The sequence below is a fragment of the Acomys russatus genome, chromosome 1, assembly GCF_903995435.1.
Source record: "Acomys russatus chromosome 1, mAcoRus1.1, whole genome shotgun sequence".
Classification (NCBI taxonomy): domain Eukaryota; kingdom Metazoa; phylum Chordata; class Mammalia; order Rodentia; family Muridae; genus Acomys; species Acomys russatus.
The window spans coordinates 29870567-29881814 of NC_067137.1; the positions used below are offsets into that span (position 1 = coordinate 29870567).

General features: G+C 39.5%; 1 pseudogene; it reads right to left on the reverse strand.

Moving 5' to 3' along the window:
• Positions 1–7272: 7272 nt before the first annotated feature.
• On the reverse strand, positions 7273–9053 carry LOC127189038 (protein FAM204A-like; annotated as a pseudogene).
• Between the last annotated feature and the right edge of the window lie 2195 nt (positions 9054–11248).

The following is an 11248-nucleotide window of genomic DNA, read 5'->3' on the forward strand; positions in this document are numbered from 1 at the left end:
TTAGCTCTACCCCATTTTAAATTGGATTATTTGGTTGATAGTGGTTCTTCTAAGACATCCTTAAGGATACTAATACATCCATGAGTACTACAATCTTTTTACCTAGTTATATCTCAAAGGCCTCACTTCTTAATACCATCATTTTGAGAGCTAAGACTTCTACCTAGGGATTTGAAGAATAGAGCTTAAAATACTTAGAACATGACGTCTTCTATTAAAATGTCCCTGAATACTAAAGACTAGGAGATACTGCAAATAGCTGGTTCTGCAAACCTAGTCAAGAGTTTGTGAATATAGGGATCATAGGTCCTAGAGGAGAACCTGCTACTACTTTGCTAAATTGGTAGTATCCAACTGCCTTCTAAATGTTTATTCTGTGCACATTCATTAGAGTGGCTCTCACTACTCATCAAAGATATATATATGTGTGTGTGTGTATGTATGTATGTGTATATATGCTTTATTAATTCTCTAAGAATTTTATACATTATATTTTATTCATATTCACTCCTCCCCAATCTGTCCCTTTATTCCAAACCAACCTAAGCTTTTGTGTAGGTGAGGATCTGCTACAGAGTGGTAGAGCCTTCACTTGATTTTCTGTAAGAAACCAATGCAAACTGCCCATAAGTCTAGTCCTAACTTTGCACCTTCTATCCCCCAGTGATGGACAGTTAAAGAACCACAACCAGGTAGCTACTTTTAAAAATCTCATCAGTAAGTTTCTTCAGTTTGTGAAGGTTGCTTTTCTTCTCCTGCTATCAACACGGTTGGAGGTGAAGATTTGTTTCCTCCCAGGTGAGCGTGCGGCCCATTCTCAAAGTTTACACACTATGCTTCCAGGGATCTCATTTGGCCCTGTCAAAACCTGGCTATGTATATCCTGGTGGCTGGTGAACAAGTTTCTGGTTTCTATTTGTACTCAAGGTGCAAATGAGGGTCCCATGGGCAAATCCTCTTTCACTCCTGTGGCTGTTTCTAGAAATAAAGTTGCTCGTAATGCCTGAAACACAGAAGCTGTCACAGTTGTTCTGTGGCCTTTCCCCTCCTGGTGGTCAGCAGCCAGCAGTCTCTGGGGCCACTGGAGTCCATAGGATGAAGCCCAGTCCCCATGGTCATCTTTCCAACATTTTCAGACATATGATTAAATAAATTGCCCCAGGATGCCACCCTCCCCAGTCCTTCCCAGGGCTTCCAGAGGGCACTGGTGACATGCGGATGTCCCTTGAACTTTCCTCTCACAGTTGCTGTTTGCTGGCAGCTCTTCTTTGGAACACTGCCCGTGGCCTTTGAAAATATCCTCTTCTTTGTTCTGATCTTAAACCCAAAAGTTATAAACATTTGCAAAACATTTCTTTAATTCAAAAGCAAAATTGTACTAATTCTAAGCCTGTAATTTGTCTCTACCCCACTCACGACTCTCTTCTCTATCTCTTCCCCCTCCATTCTTTTCCTCTTATCTCCACTTCTATGCCCCCATGTCTTTCTTTCTCTTTTTCTTTTTCTCTCTCCTTTCTTTTACTCTCACAAACATGGAATTACTTGCAAGATACATGACAAGAAATACAAGTGAACTTGACAGAAAAAAAATGAGAAGACCTGCATTGTCTTGGGCAAAGGATGACAGCCTCCTGTGAACCCCAACTGCAATGTGTTTACACCAAAACCCAGTTACCTGAGCAATTTAAAACATTCTGGAACTCAAACTCTTTTTCTTTCTTTTAAATTTTTAACAAATTTTTAATTTATTATAATTTATTCACATTACATCCTGATTGTTATCCTCTTGATCTTATCTTCCCTTTCCCCAACTTCCTACCTCTTCTGCCCTATTCCCCCTCCCTCTTAGACCTCTGACAGGAGGGGCCCTCCTTCCCTACCATGTGACCACAGCCTATCAGGTCTCATCTGTATAGCCTGCATCTCCTTCCTCTGTGGGCCCCCAAGGCAGGCCCACCAAGGGGAAGTGATCAAATTGCAGGTCCCAGAGTTCATGTCAGAAGCAATCCTCACTCTCTCTTTCCCTTCCCTACCTGCCCCCCTCCCCTGTAGAGAATGAGCTGTCCATTACCTACATCTGGACAGGAGGTCTAGGTTCTCTGCATGTTTTGTCCTTGGTTGTGTGTCAGTTTGTGCAGCCTGCTCCCCCCACCCCCACCTATGTCCAGATGCGCCAGCCTAGATGGTCTCCTTGTGGGGCTCCTGAGCCCTCTGCATCCTTCATTCCTCCCACTCTTCCATACAACTATCAGCCCTCTGCTCAGAGTCTGGCTTTGAGTCTGAGTCCCAGCATCTCTCCCAATCCCCTGCCAAGTGGAGTCTCTCACAGAACATATTTGTTGGGCTAATATCCACTTATAAGTGAGTATATACCATGTGTGTCTTTCTGGGTCCAGGTTACTTCATTTAGCATGATCTTTTCTAGTTCCATCCCTTTGCCTGCAAATTTCAAGATTTCCTTGTTTTTAATGGCTGAGTAGTATTCCCTTCTGTAAATGTACCGCAATTTCTTTATCCATCTTTCAGTTGAGGGACATCTAGGTTGTTTCTAGATTCTAGTTATTATGAATAAAGCTGCTATGAACAGTTGAGCAAATGTCTTTGTTGTGTATCTTTCAGGTATTTGCCCAGGAGTGGTATACCTGGTCTTGAGGTAGCACTATTCCAAATTTTCTGGGAAAGTGCCAAATTGATTTCCAAAGTGATTGTACAAGTTTGTACTCCCATCAGCAATGGAGGAGTGTTCCACTTTCTTCATATCCTTGCTAACATATGCTGTCACTTGAGTTTTTGATCTTAGCCATTCTGGTAGGTGTAAGATGGAAGTTCAGAGTCAGTTTAATTTGCATTTCTCTGATAACTAAGGATGCTGAAAATATTTTCTGGGCCATGGAAGCAGACATATTCTCTTTTTAAAATTCTTAGTATTCTTAGGTTTTGTCTTTTCATAGTGTCCTTGATTTCTTTGATGTTTTATGACAGGAATTTTTTTAGATTTAACATTTTCTTGATGGTTGCATCAAATTCTTCCATTGCATCATCTACACCTGAGATTCTTTCCTTCCTCTCTTGCATTCTGTTGATGATGCTTACATCTATAGTTCCTGTTTTTTTCTCTAAGTTCTCTCTTTCCAGCATTTCCTCAATTTGTGTTTTTTATTGTTTCCATTTTCATCTTTAGATTTTGAACCATTTTATTGATTTCCTTCACCTGATTGTTTGCATTTTCCTGAAATTTTTCCAGGCCTTTCTCATGGCCTCTCTAAGGGTCTCAATCTATTTGGCTGATTCTTCTTGTATTTCTTTATGAATTTTATTTATTTCCTCCATTATCATCATCATAAGGGAGGATTTGAGGTCATTTTCTTGTGTTTCAATTATGTTAGAATGTCCACAGATTGCTTTGGAATAACTGAGTTATGGAGATGCCATATTACTTTGGCTTGTGTAGTTTGTGTTTTCATAGCAGCCTTTAGCCATCTGGCTCTTTCTGGAATTGTGTGTTAGTTTAGGGTGTTATTCCCTGGACACTGAGAGCAGCCTGTAGATAAGTGACTATAGGCAGAGATCCTTCCCCTGTGGGGATCAGAGAACCTCTCCATGAACTAGTCGAGCAACCTGAAGCCAGATCTACCTGTGTTCCTCTTTGCAGAGAGACTCAGACTCTACTGTTTTGGATAGTTTAAGTAAACAAAATAAGCTTTTGGTGAAGTATAAATATTATATAGATAATAAGGTTGAAGTCACACAGAAAGTTGTCAGTCAACCACATAGTCCAAAAGGAAATCAATAAAAAAAGAGGTAGAGTTATTTTATATGCCAACTGAGCTTTAAAAACCAAATAATAATAATAAAGTTCAAGTTTTCTAATGTATTTGTAAAGGCAGAAAACACTGATAGTTATTTAAAGCCAACTCCAGTAATAAATCACAAAATGTATACTAAAGTTTCATATCAGCTCTTCTTATAAATATAGGCACACAAACACAGCATTAGATAACTACACTCAGGACTATATCCCACCACCAAAGTCATGATTGTGCCAGATATGAAAAACCTTATTTAAATGTAAGATATCAGATGATCTGAGACATTTTGGTATTAAATGGCAGAAAATTGTGTGACTATTTCTGGACACATGCTCCAGTACACCCAAGCAACATAAAATGGACTCTGTGTATGACTGCATGTGCTAGAGTTTGGTATTGGTCATATTTCTCACTCAGTCTCTGGCTGAATCTGAGGCTTAGCTTTTCAGCTCTTCTAGCTAGCCATTTTGTTTCAGGGATTCCCAGTCTCTGCATCCTGTGTGCTGTAATCACAGGCAGGTGCAATGCCCTCCCACAGTAGATGCTAATATACAAAATATATTGGGACAATTTTTTGCTTGTTAAAAGCACCATGTATGCTTCTTACATTCTAAATGGCAAGGGGAGAATCCAGAATACTTTAACTTGGAGGCAAACTGACTCCAAAGGTTTCACTTCCTCATCTTACCACCTGTAGGAAAGGTGGTCTTCACTTTGGCCCCATACTCTTGAAATTTATCTAGCGGGGTCATCTTCAATGCTTGCAGGTGATAATCATTGTCAGGAGGCTTAATTTCTAGGTGATTAAATTTTATTCTTGATGTTTTGTCATTCACACTGTAGCTACTTCATTAGACTTAAGTCTTTAGAAAAATATTGGTAATTGTACAAGTTGAGTAGTTGTTGGCTATAGGAAATTTCTTTGTACTTCTTTGTGTATTTATTATCCATCTTCTTCACTTCTTACAACACTGTAGCTCTGCTCTCCTAAGAATCACCATCTCCTCCAGTTTGCCTGCCTGAACCCTTGCTGTACTCTGGGTCTCAAATCTCACTTCTTCAGATAAATCATGTTGAACCACCAATCCGTTATCATACGATGTGAAAGATCCTAGAATATTTCCTCTATGGTACCTAGCTCTATTTTGTTTAGTTGCATGTTATTAATGGTTTCGCAGTGGCTCTTGTGCCAGACTATAATTCTGTGAGTGTGGGGGATTCAAGCCTATCATTGACTTTCATGTCCCGATATTATCTTATAAAATATTAGTAGTAGTACTCATAAGTTAACAACAAATATGACATAAATATGATAAAGCCATTGTCAGTGTATGTGGGGATGATCTTGCTTTAGATCATTACAGGTTACACAAGAGATGTCCTTTTTTATTTGTGTGTGGGCAATCTGTAATTTAGCATAATGTAGTCTCTTACTCAGAGTTACTTTTTAACTGAAATGTGTAGGACAAGATCAATGACCTTTGATAGCACAAAAGGCCACATAATTTTTCTCTAGTGCATGTTGTAGAAGAGACAGACACCTATATTATGTGTTGGAATAAAAGACAGTGGTAAGAGATTAGAAGCTGTTCTGCCACGTGTACCCTAATTGCTATGCTCATTTGATCTTCAGGAGACTACTCATGTCTATTGGCTATTATGTCATTTCATATCTCCTGGAGAAAACATAATTTACAGCAAACTTAGTTCCCAATTGTGTCAAAATCTTTTGTAAACTTGAGTGTACAGGGACAAAATAGTGACTTTTGAAAGTCATGACATTCTACTATATATAGGTGGATAACGTTGTGGGTGGCTATGCTTCTGCTTGGCACCACAATGCAGGATCTCAGACACATAGAGCAGTTAGAGCCAAGTCCCATTAATGTTTTCATTGCTCAACTCCATTTGTAGTGTAAATCCTACAGGGGTACTCCAGGCATTTCTACTCTTAGGCAAAAAGTTACAAGCCAGAGGGTGTGCCACATTCACAATCAGAACCCCTTTAGCTGCTAACATAGAATATATGGTTGCTGAAGACGTTATAGTGTTACAGAAATGTCATTACAGAATTTCTGTATGTTAACGTGTATAATCTGTCGTCACATAATTGTTTGTTTTACAGCCCATACCTATAACTGGCTAACTGGGGACTATTTCATTTAACAATGAAGACCCTTAATGAGTATGTCCTGCAACTGGAATATGTTAAGGAACTGACACAAATCTGCTTGGGGCGGGAGATTCCATATGAATTTCATTATGGGAGAGCTAAGATGTTACAGTTGCGTAGGTGCCAAAATTCAGAGGGGACCCTGGATGCTGCTGGACATGCTGTGGACACCCAGCATATGTGAAAATGATACACCATTCACTGGGGCTCATTCAGCTCGACGGCACGTCAGGCTGGTTCCCGCTGTTTCCTAAATCGCAAATCCCCCGAGAGAGCTCATCCATGAGCCTGCATAGGCATGCAGGTGCAAGATAATGTGCAAGCCTTGAGGAAGAACTCAGGAAAAGGAAATGAGCCACACTTTATAGTAATAATGCTCAATGCTAAGTGAGAGGTTGGCAGTTGGATAAAGTATTTTTGTTAACTAGTGCAAATGGTTTCATTTTCTTTATTCTTAGCTTTAGACACCCTTTTTTTTTTTGTTTGTTTGTTTCAAAGACACCTCATCCACATCTTAGATGGACTGACACTAAACTGGCTTTAGTAGACAATGAGGACATAGTTACCTGTCTAGACCTATAACAAAAGTGTCTCCAATTAAATATATTGAAGGAGATCACCATGTCAACAAACTAGTCTTCAATTCCTCTCAAAAGAAATCACCCTATTCTACAATGGAGGCTGGCAGCCCCAGCATGCGATATATTCTCACACTCTTTGAGGATTTTTGTAAGGTACACACCACATATTCCGTCTGTCATCTTGGTATACAAAGTCAGACAACATTGTCACATGCTGATCTCAACTTCAGAAAGAATGCTAATTTGTTTTGTCAAACAAAAATTAACTTCAAATGCTGGTTTTATATAAGTACATATATATATACATATATATGTAAGTATTTGGTGATTTATTGTTGCTTGGTGGAAAATAACGCCAAGTTTTTGTGCATTGTATTATTTCTTTACAGTGCAGTGCTATACACTGAAGTTAGTGATATGTTATGGGATGTTTTCTATGCAATCTTTAAAGTATTGTTTAATGACAATGCATGCATATTTTCTGGTGAATACATCTTTTTTTTCAAACATAAAATTGATTTTTACTTATACAAGTAAATAAATAAAATCCTTTTTTCTTGTACATATGCTTCAAATTTCTTACAAAAATATGGAAATGTTCATTTCCTTTACAAGCTTCTTAGAAAAAAGACTGAAAAGAGTTGATAATCAGCTACCAAGTTTTATGCTTATCTTTGTAACTTTTTATCAATTCCCAGACATATTTAACCTAAGCAAGAAAATCTTTTCGTCCAATAGAGCATGATAGTCTATAAATAAATGTTGTGAGGAACTCCGCCAAGTTACACATATATACCACGTTGCTTTTGGTTTCCCATCTCTTCTTTGCTTCAAACCCCCACACCAGTTTCTTCTTCTTTTGAGCAACCTGTGAGTTTTCTGCCTCCTTTTTGGCTTTATCAAACTTGTGGCAGGCAATTGCTTTGGATTTTTTTTTCTTTTAAAAAAAATTAAAATATATTTTATTAATTTATTCATATTACAGCTCAATGGATATGCCAACCCTTCTATCCTCCTATTCCTCCCTCCCTCCCATTTTCCCCTTACTTTCCTCCCCTATGACTGTGACTGAGGGGGACTTCCTCCCCCTGTATATGCTCATAGAGTATCAAGTCTTTTCTTGGTAGCCTGCTATCCTTCCCCTGAGTGCCACCAGGTCTCCCCATCCAGGGGACGTGGTCAAATATGGGGCACCAGAGTTCGTGTGAAAGTCAGTCCCCACCCCACTCTCCAATGTCTTGTCCATTGGCTAGATCTGGGTAGGGGGTTCGATGTTTACTGTGCGTATTGTCCTTGGCTGGTGCCATAGTTTGAGCAGGACCCCTGGGCCCAGATCTGCCCCAGAAGATGCTCCAGCACACAACAAGAGCATTTACTCAACCATGTTCATAACAGCCTTATTCATAATAGCCAGAACATGGAAACAGCCTAAGTGTCCCTCAGTAGAAGAATGGATAAAGAAACTGTGGTACATTTACACTATGGAATACTACTCAGCTATTAAAAACAAGGAATTCCCGAAATTTCTGGACAAATGGATTGAACTAGAAATGATCATAATGAGTGAGTTAACCCAGAAGCAGAAACAGTCAAATGGTATATACTCACTTATATCTGGACACTAGCCCAAGGGGCATGTCCCATGAAAGTCTTCACTTACCAGGAAAGTGGGACAGAGAGGAAGACTTCCTATTGGGGCTCTAGGTGAGAGAAGCAACAGAGTATGGGGAAATAGAAGGATCCAGAGGGTCCTAGAAACCTACAGTAGAACATTATGCTTTGGCAATTTTTATACCAAGCTCTCGTGAAGCTAGCTGGTTGCTGAGATCCTAAGCCTTTTCAACATCCCATTCATCCACTGCCTGGTCTTTCCTCTTTTCAAAGCCTGACTTCTAAACTTTTCTTCTGTTTAACTAGGCATTCAAATCTATCATTGGCTCCAAAATACTGAGTAAGCTCCTTCCACTGGGCTTTACTTGAAGACTGCTCACTGTGACATTCCTCTTCCATTCTTCGATTTTCCTTTTTTGGAGCATTTTCTTTCTTTCTTTCTTTCTTTCTTTCTTTCTTTTTTTTTTTTTTTTTTTTTTTTTTTTTTTTTTTTTTTTTTTCTGCCTAAATCTTGACGTTGAATGTTTCTGTTCAGAATTTTTTTAATGCAATTCTTGAAATTTGTTCCACATGTCTAAGGGGATCCCAGAAGGACACTTTTCATATACATTTGTGTCGGCCTCTGTTTCCGCCTTCAGCTAGCCTGCGGGGCAGCCTGGCGTCCCTGGCTTCCCAGTGCTGTCCGCCTTTCCATCTTCCGGAAAGGTGAGTTCCGAACGTTCTGGGTTCTCTAGCATGGCTTCCTCTTCAGACTGTGACTCCACATCGCTTTCACTCAGCCCAGGAGGTAACAGACCACTCCACATCTTTTCGGCCCGGAAGCAGCGGCCTGGCAGCCATCTTAGAACCTGGTGAACACATCTTGCAATTAGAAGCTGCTTACAATAACAGAGTGCCTTTGCTCAATAAATATACCCAGATCACTAAATATCTCCACCATAACAGTAAATCCTGAATGACTGAGAAATTGCTACCTGGTCTCTGTTTCTTGTTCCCTATGTCAACCGAAAGTGTGTGGATTGTAACAGCAGTTGCTAGTGACACACTGCTCACTCTTCCCTGTGATAACTCCTGGACACTTTACCGTCCTTCACAGCTCTATCTCCTTTAGGCTCCAAGGAGACAGACACGTAGTAAATTTATTTGTAAGGGATCTATGATTATGATTTTACTCTCCTCAAAGATTTTGCTATGATTTTATTTTTCCCTAAAGAAAGATATCTGGCCCCACATCTGTATTGGTAACTGTTCCTCTCTGTGTTCATAACTTGAGTACCATCTGCTCCAGCTGCAGAGTTCTGTCTGACTCTGAATCCAGAATTCACACTCACATCAAGTCCCTTTGCATCTCTGGATTATAATAGTTTTTCCTGTTCAGAGCATACAGCTGACTGTGAGTTTTTCCCACAGCCAGCATCTCTCTTATGGATGCTTTTTAAATGTTATACTTGAAGTTGTATTCACTGATAGTAGTCATTTTCAGTGATTTGCACTTATGAGTGAGAAAATCCCTTTACTATTCTTTTGCATGAGTTGTATGTACCATAGGAAACATTTCATTTCATTCAGAATCAGAGATGAACATAGTCTTCATTTATGTCTGTGTCTTTTAGTACTTTGGCATTAGCATTCTTATAAAAATGTTTCAAGTGTCTCTTCTAGTGAGTTTGTATTGAAATCTTATTAAAGTTAGATAAGACATAAATCACCTTTCACTTACAAGTCCAAATAACATGTAACACAAACAAGATATATCCCATAGAATATACCCAATGTCTGTGTTGTGATTTAGTGGGCTTTGAAATTACTGTAAGTCCTCCACTTTTGAAAAGGTCTCTCTGGGGTTCATGTATCATTGCTAGAGACAGGTTGTAGCCAGCTCAGTTGCATCTGAATTATGTGGGATTTCTGAAACATGAAAAACGGAGTGCACCATCAGATTGCATACCTGGATTTAGTCAACATAGTCCAGAAGGAATTGGAATATTGACCTCCTTTTCTGAGCTGGAGTCTCTGGTTAAGCAGACACCAAGTGGATCCTGTGGCTTGAGACGGGGGAGGGCTGTGACAGTGGAGCAGCATTGACCCAAACTAGTAACAGAATGGTAAAGGCAGTTAAGGGATACAGGATGTGTATAGGTCAGGTGGCATGTGAGGCAGGATGGAGGTCAGGCCTGCCACCACTCAGACACACTGTCTTCACTGAGTCAACTGGTCTAACCCAGCAGAACTATAGTCGTATTGCAACCGTACTCCACCAGAGAAACTAGTAGAATGTTTACCTCCAAAAGCCTAAGACAACTAAAGGAATATGATGTTAGGAAAAGACACTAAAGTTCCCAACATCCATTGTCTTTATTTAACTTGTCTCGATAGCTAAATTCTTGCCGGCAAGAGAATCTTAGCAGAAGTGGGCGAAGAACCTTGTCCCACAAGCCGGGAAACCTGAGTTCAGTTCTGGGAACCTAGAGAAAGATGGAAGAAGACAGCTGACTCCACAAAGTTATCCTCTGACCTTCATGTGCATACCGTGGCATGCCTGCACACATGTGTACATCATCAATCATACTCACATAAAAATAATAAATATACATTGAAACATAAAAGAATAGCAAATGCTGATGAACACAGAAATACAATTCTGAAAATAATTAAATATATCTTTGATGACATAGAATAACCTGCGAATGTCTGCCTCATCACATTATCATCTGCATTAGCAGTGTTCAAGGACTTTCAGTTCTGAACTCAATAAGTGAGTAAATGGAAAAATTGTTATGCTTGTAAGTCAAGAAAGGATTGGGTAGGGCTAATCCTTTTAAAGTGTTTTGCTGACTAAAGGAAGCTGAACAAGGAAGGATTTGGGTACTATGAAGGCAAAGCTTCTAACTTGTTCCTTTTGCTTCTGTTTGTAAACATACAAACACCTGGGCTAGACCAAACTGACAGGAAGACAGTGAAGTACATAAAAATAGAATCCTTTACCAAAAATAACCTCTAAAAATATAGTAGTTTGTAAACTACACATGCTTACAGTAGCCCTACACTATGACAGCCAAGTGTGTTACATGAGA